Here is a 16,754-nt window from a genome sequence, read left to right on the forward strand (position 1 = left end):
AGCTCTACAAAGCCGCCTTGGCTGGCAGAGCTGTGATTTATTGTTAGCCTAGTGTAAATGATGGCATTGGGCGCATGGGCGGGGGGCAGAATTCACCAGCCAGTCACTGGCTGCTGGGGAGGGGGACACAAGCAATTGTGTTGCATTGTTTTGTTACATTTTTTAAAAAAACACCACCACCAGAAGGTGCTAGAGTTTAAGCAGCAGCTTGGCTGCTGGGAACGGCATTGGCAGCAAACGGACTGCAGGGCACCCCCCAGGCAGAGATTTCTTCGCTGCCGTGATGGGGCTTTTGCTAAGCTCAACATCTTTTTAAAGTGGAAAAACCTGTGTTTGATAGTGCAGCAGCAGCTCCTCCCACCCTGAGGCAGGGCCGGGTTGTGCTGGACACAGTATAAATGCCCAGAAGACACGGTTCCTGCCCCCAAGAGAACACGTCTGTGCTCTGCACAACACTGCTCAGAGGAGCTCAAAGCTCTTGCCAATGCCTGAGGAAGCCAAGGAGCTGGGCAGCGAGGTGTTATCCCAGGGCACGCCGGCTAGGAGTGCTACTCACAGTACATGGAGCTCACACACCAGCTTTTAGACGGTTGCTACAGATCGGTGCCAAGACAAAACAGCTCGACCCCCCAGTGGAAAGGGATGGCTCAGGCTGCTCAAAGAGACCAGCTCCCACTGGCTTTCGAAGTGGGTCACTCCCCAGGAGAGCTGAGTTTGGGGAATCAGGGCAGGGACAGTCCTGCGTTAGCTGGGAGATGGAAGGGATGACCCAGCCGGGTTATGTCTCGCTTCAGCATCTATTGAGCAAATCTTGCTCTCGGGAACATTGGTGTAACCTCTACTGAAGTCAATGGGGACTAGAATTTGCCCAGGTGACTCTGTGACATGGATCTTGTTCTGCCTAAGGGGAACAAAGAGGCCCCGATCCTGCACTAGGATCTGATTGCAGGATCAGGGCCAGAGCCCAGATTAAAGTGCGGAGCCGCTGCGCTGCTGGGTATCCGTGATTATAAATTACTTTATTTTTTAAGAACCCTCTCTCCATCACCAGAGCATTTATTTGCTATGCTATCTGATTTTACAATGCAGGATTTTCTCTCCCTATAAATAATTACAGACTCTCTAATGGATCTCAAACCTTGCATTACCTGTCAGGAACTTGACAATTACGGCTTAGCCTTCCTCCGCTCTCCAAAAAGCAGGAGATGAGGCCAGGAGGGAGCGTTCCTGCAGTTCTGGCACAGTCTTTCTCCCCTTTAAAGGGCTCTTCAAACATTCATTAACCCTCAGGGATAAGCAAGTATTACCCACATCTTGCAGGTGGGGAAACTGAGGCCTGGAGCGGCAATGTGACTTAATCAAGCCCCTACAGCCAATCAACAGCAGGAATACAATCCCCAGGAGAGCTGCCTAACATCGCCCCTGCTGTAACCACTGGACATACTGTCTCTCGTCCCATTTGAAAGCCACAATCTCCAAGCATTATTAATCTAATGCAATAATTTCATTGCCACTTTTCCCATCTATGGATGGTTTCACGATATATTTGCCAAGCCTGTGTGCAGGAATTTCTGAATCAAACCAAAACCCTCCCTCTCCTGAGCACTTCAGGAAACCCATTAAGACCCAGACCAGGTGTCACTTTGTTTGGCGGACCATTTGCACGGTATCGTGTTGTGAGATTTTTGGTGTGTAGAGAGTTGGATGTGAACACGCTGGAGCAGCACATGCAATACCGAAACCAGCCACTGTCACAGGAATCAGCATTCACTGTGCCACGGAGCTTCACTTTTCTGGGGCTGCCAGGGAGGTAAATAAAGGGAATTGCAAGGAATGTGCAAGCCGCATGTTCAAATTTCACAAAATCCGATTGGACTTGGCTGCTGTAATTCACCATCAGCGCGGTCAAGGACAAGCCGGGTTATCAGAGAGGAATACACAAAGCAGAACAGAATGACATACCTGCTAATCGAATGTCAGAGGAACAGGCACAAACCCTGAACTGCAAAGGAAGCAGGACAGCCCCAGGAAGCATGCTCCGCAGAGCCAGACATACCTGCAGATTACGCTGGAGCATCCCAGCCGGGGGGAAACAGGCCTGTTGAAAAAGAGAATCACGTTGTTGTTGTTTTTTAAAAAGGGGGTTGTTTTCTGTACCCCAAACCAAAAGCTGATGCCAGGAAGCCAACAACGGAAGCCACTTAAAGGACGCACCAGTGTCACAGGAGCCCCTTAGGTTCAGTTGCAGGACTGGTGTCTCGCTGACTGAGAAGTGGTGTGCTCCAGGGCAGGACTGCCACTGACCTCGCACATGCCCTTGGCAAGTCACCGCCCAGCCCCGGTGTGTCTGGTCTGTAGGGCAGCGACTGTCTCTTCCGGTGTGTTTGGACAGGGCCATGGAGCCTCCTCTGCAGGTGGGGACCCACGGTGCTCCCCAGACAGGACCAGAGGCTGGTGGTGTTGGGGAAATGACATTTCAGGGTCCATGGAGAGGTGAGAGGCTCCCTTGGGACTCCCAGGCCTGCCCTGTGCAGTAGAAAGGGTTGTCCTGGTGACTGGCTGGGGAGGGCGATAAGGGGAAATGAGGAAGGAGCCTCGTGCTCCCAAGGGCAAATAACCGCTGATCTTCCTGGGGATTTAGGAATCCGAGCAGCTCGTCTCCATGTTCTTCTTCCAAAAGCCAGGCAGGAGCCTCCCCAGGACTCACAGGGCTCCGTGGAACCCCCTCTTAGGGGACATGCCAGGGACTGGAGCCACAGCGTCTGCTGCTGCTGCTCGGTAGCAGACAGAGGGGCACCCGTCACACGCACTCACCACCCAGAGCTAAAGGCTGCGCTGGAAACCCTGGGCCCTCGGAGGGTATTTCCAGGGGATCACCAGGGTGAGCTTGAGCTCTGTGTGCGAGCGAGTCACGCTGGGAGATCCTGCGCTGACACTCGGCTCCCGGGGGACTCCCGAGGATCAGCCGCTCCCCGCCCCCATCCCGGGTACAGAACTTTTACAGCCACTACATTCTTCAGATCTGGAATCCCGGCCTCTGGCAGCTCCCGAGGCCAACACACGCTCAGGGCTTAAACCCAAGCTTAACACAGGCCAATTTCACCTGGCTCCCACATAATCATCGGAGCTGTTAATTTTATTGTTCTGGAGAGCTCCCTGGGATGCAGGCCATGAGAAGCACAACAGACACGTGGCTCCAATTAACTGGATTCCTGCCTGACCAGGAGATTGACAGAAACTGACTGGCCACCGCACTCCCAGGTAGGAGCCTGAACCTGGACTGAACAAGACGCGCTAACCTGCGCACTGAGCAGCACTGCTCTGAGAAAGTCTCTTCTATTTCAGAGGGGCCCAAGCACCCGCTGTGCTGTCCCCGCCCGATTTTCAGACCTGCTCATCTCTCATTTCAGCCCCAGAATCAGAGGCCAGATTTGTAAATGACCTGAGAGCAGAGAGCGTGGAGCTGGGCCCGAAAGTCTCACCGTGGGAGCTTAGGAAACTCTGGCCGCGTAGTTCAGTGTCTCGGTGGGTGCTGCGTCTCTGAGATGCTGAGCTTGTGCTCCTTGCAAAGCTAAAAGTCATTGTGCTAGTTTCCTATAATCTGCCACCTTTTAAAAATCCAAGTTTTTGATATTCAGACCGGCCTCTAGTGAGGTCTGGGCTAGCTGGAGAAGAACCCAAGAGTCCCCTTGACTCGAGTTTTGGAGGATGATTATTTGTATTATCACAGGAGCTCCGGTTACAGCCCAGGGCTGACTGTGCTGGACACACGCAGAACAGAGACAGCCCCTGCCCCAGCACCTTAGTGTCTAAGTCAGAGTTTACCATCTAAGCACCTTAGTGAAACTAGCCCAGCCCGTGGCGTTTGCTGATTTCCACATGGCAGCGCGGCACCGGGTAGGTTTGGGTTCATACTCCAGCAGAGGGAGGGCTCAACACAAACCTATTTTATTATTTAAATTTGTCAGGAAAACATTTCTATAATATTACTGACTTTGCAGTTCTTTTGCCTGTCTGCTTAATACAGAAAACTTACATATTTGGCCTGAGCTAACTCAAATGACCCTTACAATGCTGGACAGTAAACTCTGCACCAAAGGCCTGGGAGGCAGCGACCGCAATAGGATCCATCTCCTCAGTGTCCTCTAATCTTGCTGCTGTCGCCTCTTCTTTTTGCCTCTAGTTCAGCTTGTTCCCATCAAATCATTTGCAGCACAGCCGGCTGAGAACTGACTCCACTAACCTTCTGGGCTCACTGTGGAGATTCCCCAAACTAAACACAATCGTTAAAGTAAAACAAACTCGTTTTCCCCAGCTCCTACGTATTGGAATCTCTGCTGCATACAAATGTTGGGAGGAGTTTTACCAAAGGGAGGAACCATTGGCTCAAAATCCTCTGTTATATTTTTCTTACAAAGCCCCCCCCACCCCCTATTTATACTTTTTTGGCATTAAAAGGAAATAAAATGATTCTATTAAGGCAGAGGAAGGAAAACTATTGCAAGCTTGTATCTGGCGACTCTTAAACAGCGCGGAGGGCAGTATCTTTGCTGTGCAGCAGTGCAGAGCCAAAAATGGCATCAATTTTTATTCTTAACAAAATTCTTTTTATTTTGGTTTGTCTTTGCAGGCTCAGCACAAAAGACCCTTTACATTTGGGAACAAGCAGTTGTGTTAAAGCTGAAACTTTATCCTCCCTCTCATGCATGGAGTTATAATAAAAAACCATGTCCAATAAATAAAAACAACTTTCAAACTAGAAGCCGAACTCAGCATTTTAATGGCAGCTGAAAAGTGAGAGATTTTTAAATTTTACACAGTCCCTGCTGACCACAAAAAGTTAAAGGAAAAAAAGGGGGTTTCCTTCGCGCAATGCACACTTAGTCCATAGAACTTGTTGCCACAGGTTACCACTGAGCTCAAGAGTTTAGCAGGATTCAGAAAAGCAGAGGACATTTCTATGGGTAACAAGAACATCCAGAATTATCAGAATAAGGATTCTTTAGGACAAGAAAGACCTTCCGAAGGGTTATAAAAAGGGCTCCTTGAAAATTTTCCACTGGAACTTCTTTTGGCTGGAAAATGGCTTTTTGATTAGACGGAAATTGTGGCAGAAATATTTCTCTTTTCATCAAAAATGTTCATTAAAAAATCTCTCTTTTTTCAGGTTTTGGCAATGTTTTTGAGTTTTTGGTTGCTGACAACTAACATTTTTGGTTTTCAACAAAACCCTGAAAAATGTAAAGACCGTTTTTTGAGAAAAACACATTTTTGTTCTCACTGAAATTTTTCACAGGGAAATACACTCATTTTGCAACCAGCTGTACAGCTAACCGCCCTGCTTCAGGGCATGCACTGACATCCCGCTGACAGATTCAGAAGGAAACTCCCCCTAGGGGCAAGTTATCCCATAACTGTGGGGTTCTCTGGCCCTTCCTCTAATGCAGCAGGTGCTGGCCATGGTCGGAGAAAGGGCACTGGCCAAGATGGACTACAGGTCTGTTGCCAAACAGCAATTCTTATCATTCCTGTTTTCCACAGCATCTGCCATCCATGGATCTCAAAGTACTTTACTAGAATGAACTAAGCCAGCTATGAGAGCCTCTCAGAGTCATTATTGGCATTTCACACACCATGAAACCAAGGAACAGGAAGGTTCAGTGCAAGGTCACACAGCCAGACAGTGCCCTAACTGGGAACAGAACCCAGGAGTCCTGATCCCAGATCTGGACTTTTAACCGTCACGAGACTAGAAATGGGTGAGATTTTGCAGGCAAAACATACGCACCTGCCTTTAAAAATTTAGTCCAGACTTCTATACAAACCCAATTAGGGAGCACAATCACGGGGCCTCCACAGTGACCTAGGACAGGTGGCAAAGAGACAGCGTTTCATTTAAGTCATTCTTTTAAAAAAGCTCCTGATCCCAAAGACTTTTCTCTGCAGAGTCAACAAGTTCCATTGATGAGCAGCGCAAACCTCGGGCCGCCAGGAGGGGGAGAGCCGGGCGATTTCCTTTCCAGCCCAAGGCTGCTGGAGCACCGAGCGCACATCCACCCCGAGCGGAACATGTGTTCAAACACTGAATCACAGCGTTGGTAGAGTCGCAGCTGGGGCTGCCAGCGCAGTACGGTGTGAATGATTCATGAGATACAAATTCCTTTCCCAAGAAGAGCCCTGCAAAGCCGGCTGTGCTCTGTACAAACGGACGCACATGCTCTGCAGCTCAGGTGCTGCCCACTGGGACGCTGCCAGGGAGTCCCAGAGCTCACTTCGCAAAGGGAGCATTTCCATGATGCTCGGCCCACACACACCAGGCAGGCTTGCAGCAGGCGGAGGATGCCCGGTTAGAGAAATAACTCACCACGCAGTTTGGAAACTGCTGTCTCCCATGATTTTAATCTGGTGAATTATGATCGAATGCTAAAAGCTTTCACATTTCCAGCTCTTCAGGGCAGGGGCTGTTGAGCAGCTCCCAGTCGTTAACGTGGTCAGACTCTCAGCCCCCCACGAGGGCCGTTATCCCCACGGGACAGGTGGGCCTGAGGCCCCGAGACAGTAAGTGACTTTTGGCCCAGGTTACTGGGGATACCTGTGGCAGAGCAGAAGCTGACGCAGGGCTGGAGTAGCCCAGGGTCGGGTCTCACCCCTGTACCATCCCTCCTCGCAGGCCCCCGCTTGACTACAACTATTAGTAACGTGGTTTGTATTACAGGACGTGGTCGGATGGAGAGCAGGGCTCCCTCGGGCCAGGCACTGCCCAGACGCAGAGTGAGAGACAATCCCTGCCCTGACAAGCCTACCATGGAACTAGACCAGACAGACCCAGGGTGGGAGGGGAAACTGAGGCCTCTCCGTTTCCTCTTGCACCTGCTCCTCCCTCACCGGGCACCCCCTCCCCAAGAACTTTCCCCAGTGCTCTGAGACGCTGCTGGCAGCCCCAGGTTAGAGGTCAAATGCCCTTACACTACTGAACCCGGTTGGCAGAGCACAGCCCTTCACACCCGCCTGGCACTGGTGCAAAGGGCTGGCCAGAGGCACCAGGCAGCAGAGAACAAGGCCCCGGCCCACGAAGGGCAAGGGCCTGATCCTGACAGGAGCCACCGTCCTGTGCAGCAGGATCAAGCCCTTGCAGTGAGACGGGAGGAGACACTCGACCCTTTCAAGGTGAGAACTGCCGGCATCCATCAGGGACGGCGCCAGGCGAATGACATCAATCCTGCTGCCATGCGGGGGGAGCGATAACATCAGCAGCCGATCTATCATCCTTCCCCGTCCCCGCTGACAGCTCCGGCACCTTCCCAGCCGCCGGCACCTGGCCGCAGTCGGCCCTGCTCCCTTGGGCTTCTGAAATCCATCCTCCTGCTCGTCTCCCCGGCAGCCCATTTCGTCAGCACCGGTCACGCCTTGCCATGCCCGGGCCAAGCAGCCCTCTCTAGGCCCTGCTCCGGGCTTCCCTGTAGCAGGCGCTTAAACTCCTCAAGTCTCATTGGGGCTGACACCCCTGCTCCCACACTTCTAGTTTGGCACGTGCCCAAGTACTTTGCTGAATCGGGGCCTAGTCTGGAGCTTCTCTCGCATCCACCAAATCAGCTCCACCACGTGCAGCCCAGATGCCCCCAGAAAAGCCGGGAATTGAACTTTGCCCTGGGAGCGGTGAGTATCCCGAGCGATTGAGGTCAATGCCAGGAGCGGTGGGTATCCCGAGCGATTGAAGTCAATGCCAGGAGCGGTGGGTATCCCGAGCGATTGAGGTCAATGCCAGGAGCGGTGGGTATCATGCCAGGAGCGGTGGGTATCCCGAGCGATTGAGGTCAATGCCAGGAGCGGTGGGTATCCCGAGCGATTGAGGTCAATGCCAGGAGCGGTGGGTATCCCGAGCGATTGAGGTCAATGCCAGGAGCGGTGGGTATCCCGAGCGATTGAGGTCAATGCCAGGCCCTCGTCTGCTCCGGGATTTTAGCTGCCCAGACAGAGCTGAGCTAGAGCAAACCTAGGTGTAGACACGATTCGCAGCAACGCAGCTCCCTCTGGTTTCACACAGCAAAAGAAGAGCTCTGATTGGTCAGCCTGAGCCTTCCAGAGCAGCACAAACCAGCGTGCTCTTGCCATCTTCCTATCGGTATTTCAGTGTTGCCTAGATGGGCTATCTGAGATCAGGGCCCCGTCGTGCCGGGCGCCGCCCAGACCCCAACCGAGATCGGAGCCCAGTTGTGCCAGACTATTTTTCTCTTTTACTTGTATTTCCTGAGTGGGAGGGGCTGAGGAGGCGGAGGGCTGGGGAAAACCACAAGTCAAGTCTTGAAATGCTGGGTTAGAAGAGTGCCACTAGAGATGGCCACGCGCCCCCTTTGACATACCGACCCGTACAGGACTCCAGCACGGCAGGCGATGCGAGCCTCCATTACCGCCCAGCCTCCTGGGCACGTAGACACGGCGCTGGCTTCATGAACGGTAAAGGCGGCTGCAGGGCTGGCGCTGGGAAATGGATGATCCGGTGCGAAATGTGGACAAGGACAGAAAATCCTCTCTGTCCTCTGCCAGGCAGGAGAGGGCATCGGGGCACCCTCATTAGCATTCATAAAAGCTTCTGGAACCTGACACGACAACCCTGGGGGAGCGTTTCCACACTGACCCCAAACATTTGCATAATCTTAGCGCTCGCATGTATGTGTGTCCGTTCGATGAACAAGCGAATGCCCTGACTCCTGACAGACACAGCGATGAAATGAGTGCCGAGCAGGTCAGGACGCATTTTCTGCTAAGGGAAGATGCCCGCTCTGAGGATAATGGACAAATGTCTGGGCTTATGGTGCCTTCCGGATTCAGAAGAAACCCAAGCCGTGCTCAGGGCAAAGGTCTGCGTTTTGTAAGAGGTGTTATAAAAAGCAGGATTAATAAACTGCCATTTAGACAGCCCCTTCCACGCCAGGGCTTTGCAGATGATTCTTAATTAAATCTCAGCCCTCCCACGAGGTCCCGTTGTTCACACGAGGAATCCTGGGACACAGGTTTGAAAACAATCATGTGATTAATCAGTAAATTGCCATTGCTCAACTTGTAGGACAATGTAAAACTCTGGAACAATATTAACCAGTCAAATTGAGTATGCAAACCACTGTGCCCTGATTGGCTGTTCTGAGCTCCATGATAACTATTTTACCTTCCAGCACGTCATTTTTTCCTCTTGATCTCTGACTTCACCAGCCCTGCACTAGGAGAGTCCATGGTGCTCAGTCACCATCATGCTGAGGCCACAGAAGGACCCATCAATGCGAATACTTGAAGCGTAAGGTACTGCAGGAGTCACAGACCCTAACCCTTAGACCGCAGTCCTTCCACAAGCCACATTTTCTGCCTGGAAGTAGGCTTGTTATGTGAGATGGAGACGGAGTTACTCACATGAGTACACGTTTGCAGGTTCAGGGCTTCAGAGAGGTTTCTAAATGAAACATTTTGCATTGAAAGCAGCCCTTTTGCAAATGGCATTTTTCTGCAAAGCCGTTCAATTGTAACAAGTCTGTGATCCTGCTGCACAGTGCAGCCCCTGCTACCAACCGGCTCCACTTCTGGCTGCAGACACTAAGACCGGCTCATCTGGTCTCACTCTAAGCCCTCTCTGGGCTGGGCAGGAAAGCAGCTCGCCTGGCCCTGCAGTGTAACTATCAAAATACTATTTGCTAATGGCCCAGAGTGAGCCAATCAGCCCAGCTCCCGCATGCTGTGAGTTTAGCAGTGGTACAGTGGGACCACTCCCCCAAACAACTTCAAAGGCCAGGCCAGACCCGCCAGCAAACCTGCCTGCTACTGTCATCCGCTGCGATGGGGCTGCTGCCGGGTGCCAACTCCAGCGATTTGACTGCGACGCTCACGACATTAGAGCCCAGCTCAGCTTTCGTTGTTTGAAAAGTCAGGTTCTGCCCTCCTGGCTGGTGAGAAAAGCTTGTGAATATGAAGCGGGTGCCGGAACCACAACACCAAGGGAAAGAACTGAACAGCTGTTCATTTTTTAAAAATCTAATGATCTTAAGCCAGTTTGATGTGGTTTTGGGGGGGTGATTAATGATTTTTGAACGGTCCTGGTTGATGAGGCCATTACGAGTTGTACCAGCTCCTGCAGGAACTTGTCCCAGAGGGGAGGTACAAAACGATAAGCGAGAACTGCAAATAAAGCAGCGTCACTTGTGTCCAATGGTTCGTCTTTCCCTGCCACTGCTCTGCTTTTATCAAGACAGTTCTGCACTAGCTCTTAGGCAGGGGCCTGGTCCGTGACTGGGCTCCTAAGCACTCCTGTAATACACCTAATACAGAAACATTGTTTCAGGGGTTCAGCTGATCTCTGACTAGTCTGTGAAGGGGTGTTGAGAACGCGGAGGGGTTCAGAGAAGAGCCTCGAGAATGATGGCAGGATTAGAAACCTGCCCTACAGTGACAGACTCCAGGAGCGCAACCTGTTCAGCTTAAGAAAAGGAAAGTTAAGGGGTGAGTTGATCAGTCTGTAAGTACTTACCTGGGGAACAGATAATTAATCATGGGCCCTTCAGTCTGGCAGAGGAAGGTCCCACACAATCCAACAGCTGGAAGTTGAAGCTAGACAAATTCAGTCTGGAAATAAGGGGGAAACTTTTAACAGTGAGCGTAATTAACCCTTGGAACAACTTACCAAGCGTCATGGTGGATTCTCCATCACAGGCCAATTTAAAATCAAGATGGGATGTTCTTCTAACAGCTCTGCTCCAGGAATTATCGTGGGGCAGGTTTCTGGCCTGTGCTCTGCAGGAGATCAGCCCGGACGATCACAACGGGAATCTATGAAGCTTTTCCCTGAGGGCAGGTTCTCCCATCACCACTGGGTTCTTTCACCTTCCTCTGATGCAGCTGGGACTGGCAGGATATGGGACTAGGCAGCTCACTGCGCAGGGGGAGGCCATTCCTGCTCCTGTCCCGCAGAAGAGCTCCCTGTGGGCTGGCGCCACGGCTCTCTGCACTTGCGGGTCCACCCGTGCAGATCAGGGCCTGCAAAGTACCACAGGAGACCTTTATCCAAACTCCACCAAACCCAACGCAGAAGGTGCATTCCAGTCTCCTCCCACAAGGGGGCAGCATGCGCAGAAAATGCCACAGCGTAGCGCACCTGAAATTTAAAGACCCGATTTTTAAAAAATAGAAGTGACAGGGATGTGCAAGTCCTAACTTGATTATTGTGCGCAATGGTTACTGTGTTTTACAGTTCCTCTGGCACTGGTCACCCTGGCGGGTCCCCCCCACCCCTATCAGATGCCCTGGCTATTTTTAGCAAACTCCCCGCCGGGCCTGGGGGATGTGGCGAACTTCCCTCCCGGCCTGGGGGACGTGGCGAACTCCCCGCCCGGCCTGGGGGACGTGGCGAACTCCCCGCCCGGCCTGGGGGACGTGGCGAACTCCCCGCCCGGCCTGGGGGACGTGGTGAACTCCCCGCCTGGTGTCGGGGACGTGGTGAACTCCCCGCCTGGTGTCGGGGACAACGGCGAACTCCCCACCTGGCCTGGGGGATGTGTTGAACTCCCCGCCCGGCCTGGGGGATGTGTTGAACTCCCCGCCCAGCCTAGGGGACGTGGCGAACTCCCCACCCAGCATGGAGGACAATGGCGAGCTCCCCACTGACAACGGAGACTGAGCGTCTTTGACAATCTGGCCCCAGTGGCAGGGACCCTCAGGACATTTAGCTGTCTGACCCCGTGACTCACCCAAGCTGTCTGTGCAGAACCAGGAACCTCGCGCTCAGTGCAACGTGCCTTAGCCACCAGCCCTTCCTGCCGCTGTCAATGGAAAGCAGAAGACGTCCCCTTTTCATGAATGAAACATTTCTGTCCACGCTTCTTTGCACTACCCCGACCTCTGGTTGCCTATGCCGGCCACGCCTGCATCACCCAGCCACGAGGCCAAGTCGATCTCTTCCCAGGCCCACACTTAATTCTCACCCACATGCCACTATGCAAACCCCAGGCACAGATCTCCTAATTCTGAAGTCAACACATGAAACACCCTGTGATTGAAAAAAGTGCCCGTACGTCATTGTTAGTGGAGAGACTTCTATTATTTTCTGGAGGTCGTTCTTTCCTTCTGTTGTACCTTTTAATTAAAATCTACAAAAGGCGAGATAACCAGCCCCCTCACATAATTGCAGGGAGTAAATTTTATTGTACTGAAAAGTGGTTTTAATTTTTAATCAACTTTTATTTTTAAAGGAAGAGCAACGCTTTGAAGAAAGCTGTGAGCCCTGGTAACGCTATCAAAGGGAGAGAGAGGAAAACAAGACGGTTTTGTTACATGCTCCCCTTGAAATGGTTATTTCAGGGGAGTTTTGTGCTTCTTGCAACGAGTGCTGAATTGCGCCATCATCATCTGCTGCAGGAGGAAAAATTAAAATGAAACCGATAAGAGGCCCAGCCGCTGCCTTCCGACTTACCTCCAATTAGAAATGAAAGCTCACTGGCACTCTGAAGCTGGAGCTTGATGTCTACATTAATTATAAATAAATTATCTACACTTAACGTTGAAATGAAATCCCAGATAAAGCTTTATATTTAGAAGAGCACCGCATCGGGATATAAATATTTATGCCGGCAGGCTGGATGGACTGGGACTGCTTCCATGTGACGACGCTAGCACAGAATCAGGAGACACACCCGGTCTGCTCCTCTGGGGTTCCCTAGGCCTTAGGGGAAGGGCCGGGGAGTTAGTCCCGTGTTAACCTTCGGGGGGTGGGGGGGTTGATCTCAGACCACTGGGGGAGCTACAGGACGCTGGGGCGGAGCGAATATTTAGAGGGTAAGTGGGATGAGCCAGGTAACTACAGGCCGATTAGTCTGAGGACAATCACAGGAAAATTTACAGCAAGGCGGGTAAGGAAGGCTGTGGCCAGGGTCCCCCTTTTCCTCTCCAGGAAACCCTGGGCGCCACACCCTGTGGGTGAATTAAGCAGCACACGGGTCCACCAATGTAGCAGCAATGGGGAGGAGCCCCCTTTCCTGCACCCAGGACTAGCTTTCAAGGCTGGCAGCTTCCCGTTCTCCAGCTGCTGAGCTCACTAGCTCATTCCCTCCTTCGGCTGCCCGCAGGTGCCCAGGGCGCCTCCCACCTTCGCCACACCCTGCGCCGGAAGGTTTCCAAGGCCAGGTCTGTCTAGAGACACATGGGTGAAATCTGCACCCCTGAGCGACGCAGTTACCCCGACCGCACCCCCAGCGCAGACAGGGCTGTCGACGGGAGCCTTCTCCCAGCAGCCTGGCTATGGCCTCTCAGGGAAGCGGATCAGCAGTGCCCCGGGAGAAGCCTGGCTCTTGGCACAGCAGCGCTGTCACAGCTTTCCATGCGGACCTGCCCGCCGGGACCGGGCTGCTGGTGGCCACAGAGACCCGCTGGAAGCTGGAGGCAATCAGTCAAGGATGAAAGGATGACACGGATTAACACCAATCAACATGGCTCTGGGAAAATAGGTCTCATCAAACAAACTTGCTTCGGTTATTTGCTGAGCTCACAAGCTGGCTTGAGAAAGGTAACGGTGCTGCCATAACCACCTTTGACAAGGGGCGTCTGCATTAGCCAGCAGGACTCCATGCGTCCTGCCACCCCCAGCATCGGGGCAGGATCACTCCGCCCCACACTCCAGCACCGCTGGAACCTCCTCCCCGTGCACCGATCGCAGGGAGCAGGCCTGGGGTGCGTGTGAGCATCGGGGGAGAGGGAGCCGAGGACAGGTTGGCTTGACAAGCACCATGTCAGCACCTGGCACTGATGCCATCTGCACTGGGGAGAGATGGGCTCGCGTCTGGGAGGCGAAGCCACGGGGACAGGTCACCCGGCGATGCCAGTGGCCTTGTTATTGGAGGCCCTGAGTTAGGGTCACCGAGGGGTCGGTGCAGCCTGCAGCCACAGAGACCCCCATTCACCCCTATGCTGAGGAGAGAAGGGAGGCAGTGGGTGCCACTGCTGGCTGCACTAATGCGAGCCCCTGTGGGGTACAAAATCATCTGGACATTGTCCCCCCTCCCCCCTACTCTGCCCCCTCCCTCCTCTGTCTCCTGCACCTGGGGCTGGCTCTGCCCCCCGAGTGCTGTGCAGTCGCCCTCTGCCCCCTTTGCACCAGGCAGCCCTGACATTTGGCAACTTCTCCCCCGGCGCCCTGCACGCAGAGGAACACCAGACCGAGTGCCCATGCAGCGCCCCGCGGCTGCTCCTTGCACCGCCCCAGGGAGGGCGTGGGGGTGGCACAATGACCAGGATGCTGGGCTTCTCTCGCCGGCTGCTCCTAAAGGGACCAGAGACCTTCCTTCATCTACTTATTTCATTCCAAGCTGAGCCACCCCCGGCACTGAGCCCCGGGGAGGTCAGGGCCGCGTCTCCCTCGGACAATCAGTAACGCCGGCGGCTTCGTTAGAGCTGACCTCCAGCCTGCCCTTCCGTGCTCATCAAGAGCCCTGTTCCCACGGCTAATCCTGGCTCATCTGCCTGATCGGGAGTGCTGCATTCGGATTATTTTTGTCATTGCCAGCTGCCCTGACAGAGCTCGGGGGAGCGCCGGCTCTTTAAGGGTGCGCCGCAGGGTGCCTGTGGCAGGTATAGACAGACCCGAGCTTGCTCCAGTCACAGCAGCAGCCCCGCCTGGGAGGGGACCCTGGGCACACACTGGGGCAGCCAGGCCCTGCTCTCGGTACTCCACTGGCAGGATCAAAGCTGCAGTCTGCTCTGATGGCAGGACCCACACGGCCGAGACCTGCAGCAAGACAGCAGTGGGGACTAGGGACCGGCCTACCCCCGGTTCACACGGGGTCCTGAGCCCCCTGCCCTTGCCTTATGGCTAACTAGGGACCCCTGGCTGGATGGGACGGCTTCCCGGCTGAGAGGCACCCACAGCGCTCCTAGGCAGTGAAACAGGCCAGGCCGGCTCTGGGATCATCCCGTTCTTCTTGTTCCAGGAAAGCCCCTTGGTCAGTGTTGGAAGAAAGCGACTAAGTCTTTCCCGGGCTCTGTGCCCGCTCGACCTAGCACCGACCCCCAGCCGAGTCAGCTGCTACTGCTCATGGCGGAGCTGGAGCCTGCCTGCCAAGGGCTTTTGAATGGTACGGCCGGGTCCTTTCTCGGCCCGTGGGCCGGCAGTCAAGCCATCATTTTCTCTGCGTTTGCTTCTCGCGGCTTTCCCACAAAGAGCCCGTTGGTCATTGTTCAAGCCACTGTCATTTGCATGCACAAGGTAACTTCCTATTTGCATATGGGCATATTAGTCATATTTAATTACACTTGCAAATTAAAATCAGCCCATCTCCCTCTCCACCTCCCAAACGCAGGCATGTGTGTGCAGGGTTGGGATCAGCTCTCCCTCGGCCCTGGAGGCGAAAATGTACACTGCCACTCTCCGGCTGACTGCTCCTTTGCCCAGCGATCAGCCCAGAGTCATGGCAAAGGCGCCTCTGAGCCAGACTCCCACGGTTCGAAGCGACGGCTGCTTTAGGTGCACAGAATGTCTCAACCATTGTCACTCACCCGTCTCTAACCCGTCCCCAGGAATCCAAGCCTGACAGTGCTGGAGCAATAAGACGGATGCCCATTTTACAGACAGGGAAACTGAGTTGCAGGAAGGATGATTATTGTAGCACCTAAATGCCCCGGCTGAGATCAGGGCCTCGTGCGAGGTGCTGCACAGGCGCGGTGCGACGGGCCCACGTCACAGGGGGAAGCTGGCAGAGCAGGGATCTGGCACTGAGTCTCCAAGGCTGGCACCCTATCCACTGGGCCATCCCTCCTTTCGAGAGGAAGAGACAGGCCTGGCCCTGTGGAACTTAACACCCGGCTGGGCAGGGCAGACAACGGGCAAGAGGGGAAGTGACATGCCCAAGGGTGCCCGGGGGTCAGTGGCAGAGCAAGGACAGAGCTCAGGGCTGCCCGGGGATGGGTGCCCCTGGGAGGTGGCGCTGTAGAGCAGCACAGGCCTGGTTACACACCCCCGGAACTCCTGCCAGGCCTAGGGTGGCGCCCAGCACTAGACCCCCGCCTAGGGGGTGGGCCCCGCTGTGCCCGCTGGCAAAGGGAGCCGCCTGCAAGTGCACCGCACTACCCGCACATCCATTGCTGGGAGCAGGAATCGAACCCATGACCCCTAGATCGAGGCGGCACAGCGCTCAAACCTCTCGAGGGAGACGGTCAGTCAAAACCCGCCGGTGGGTCCTGTGTGGGGAGGGGAAGAGTGACTCTAAGGGGGAAAGTGAGAGGTGCGCGGTACATGGTTTGTGGCCTGCACGTCTTGCCGACCCCACTCTTGTGACAACGCCTCTCTCCCGTCCCGCGCCTCGCCCCTGCAGCTGGTGCAGCGAGCGGAGCTGAACGCGCTTGCTATTTCTTGAAGGTTACTCCTGCCTTCAGGGCTAAGAAAATGTCAGGGAGGCCAGCTCCATTCCCGCTACAGAAATAGCCAGCTCCCCGCAGAGTGAACCTAGATTCCTTTTTTAATGATAATGTACAGGCGCAAGGAGTTTGGGTCCCTCCCTCGGTGCCGCTGGTTTTAAAGGGACAGAGGAGACTGAGTTGACAAACCGACTCCCTGGGATAAAATGGAATTAAAATCCGAGATGTTGCTAATAATGCTCAGATCTCACATGGGGCTTTACATGCAGCGATTGCCAGGGAAACTGAGGCACGGCACCACCCTGGGTCAGAGCTGGGACTTAAAGCTAGGTCTCCGGACTCCCTGTCCAGGACTCCATGCCCCAGGCCACACG

This window comes from Mauremys reevesii, linkage group 27 (assembly GCF_016161935.1).
Source record: "Mauremys reevesii isolate NIE-2019 linkage group 27, ASM1616193v1, whole genome shotgun sequence".
NCBI classification, from domain to species: Eukaryota; Metazoa; Chordata; order Testudines; family Geoemydidae; genus Mauremys; species Mauremys reevesii.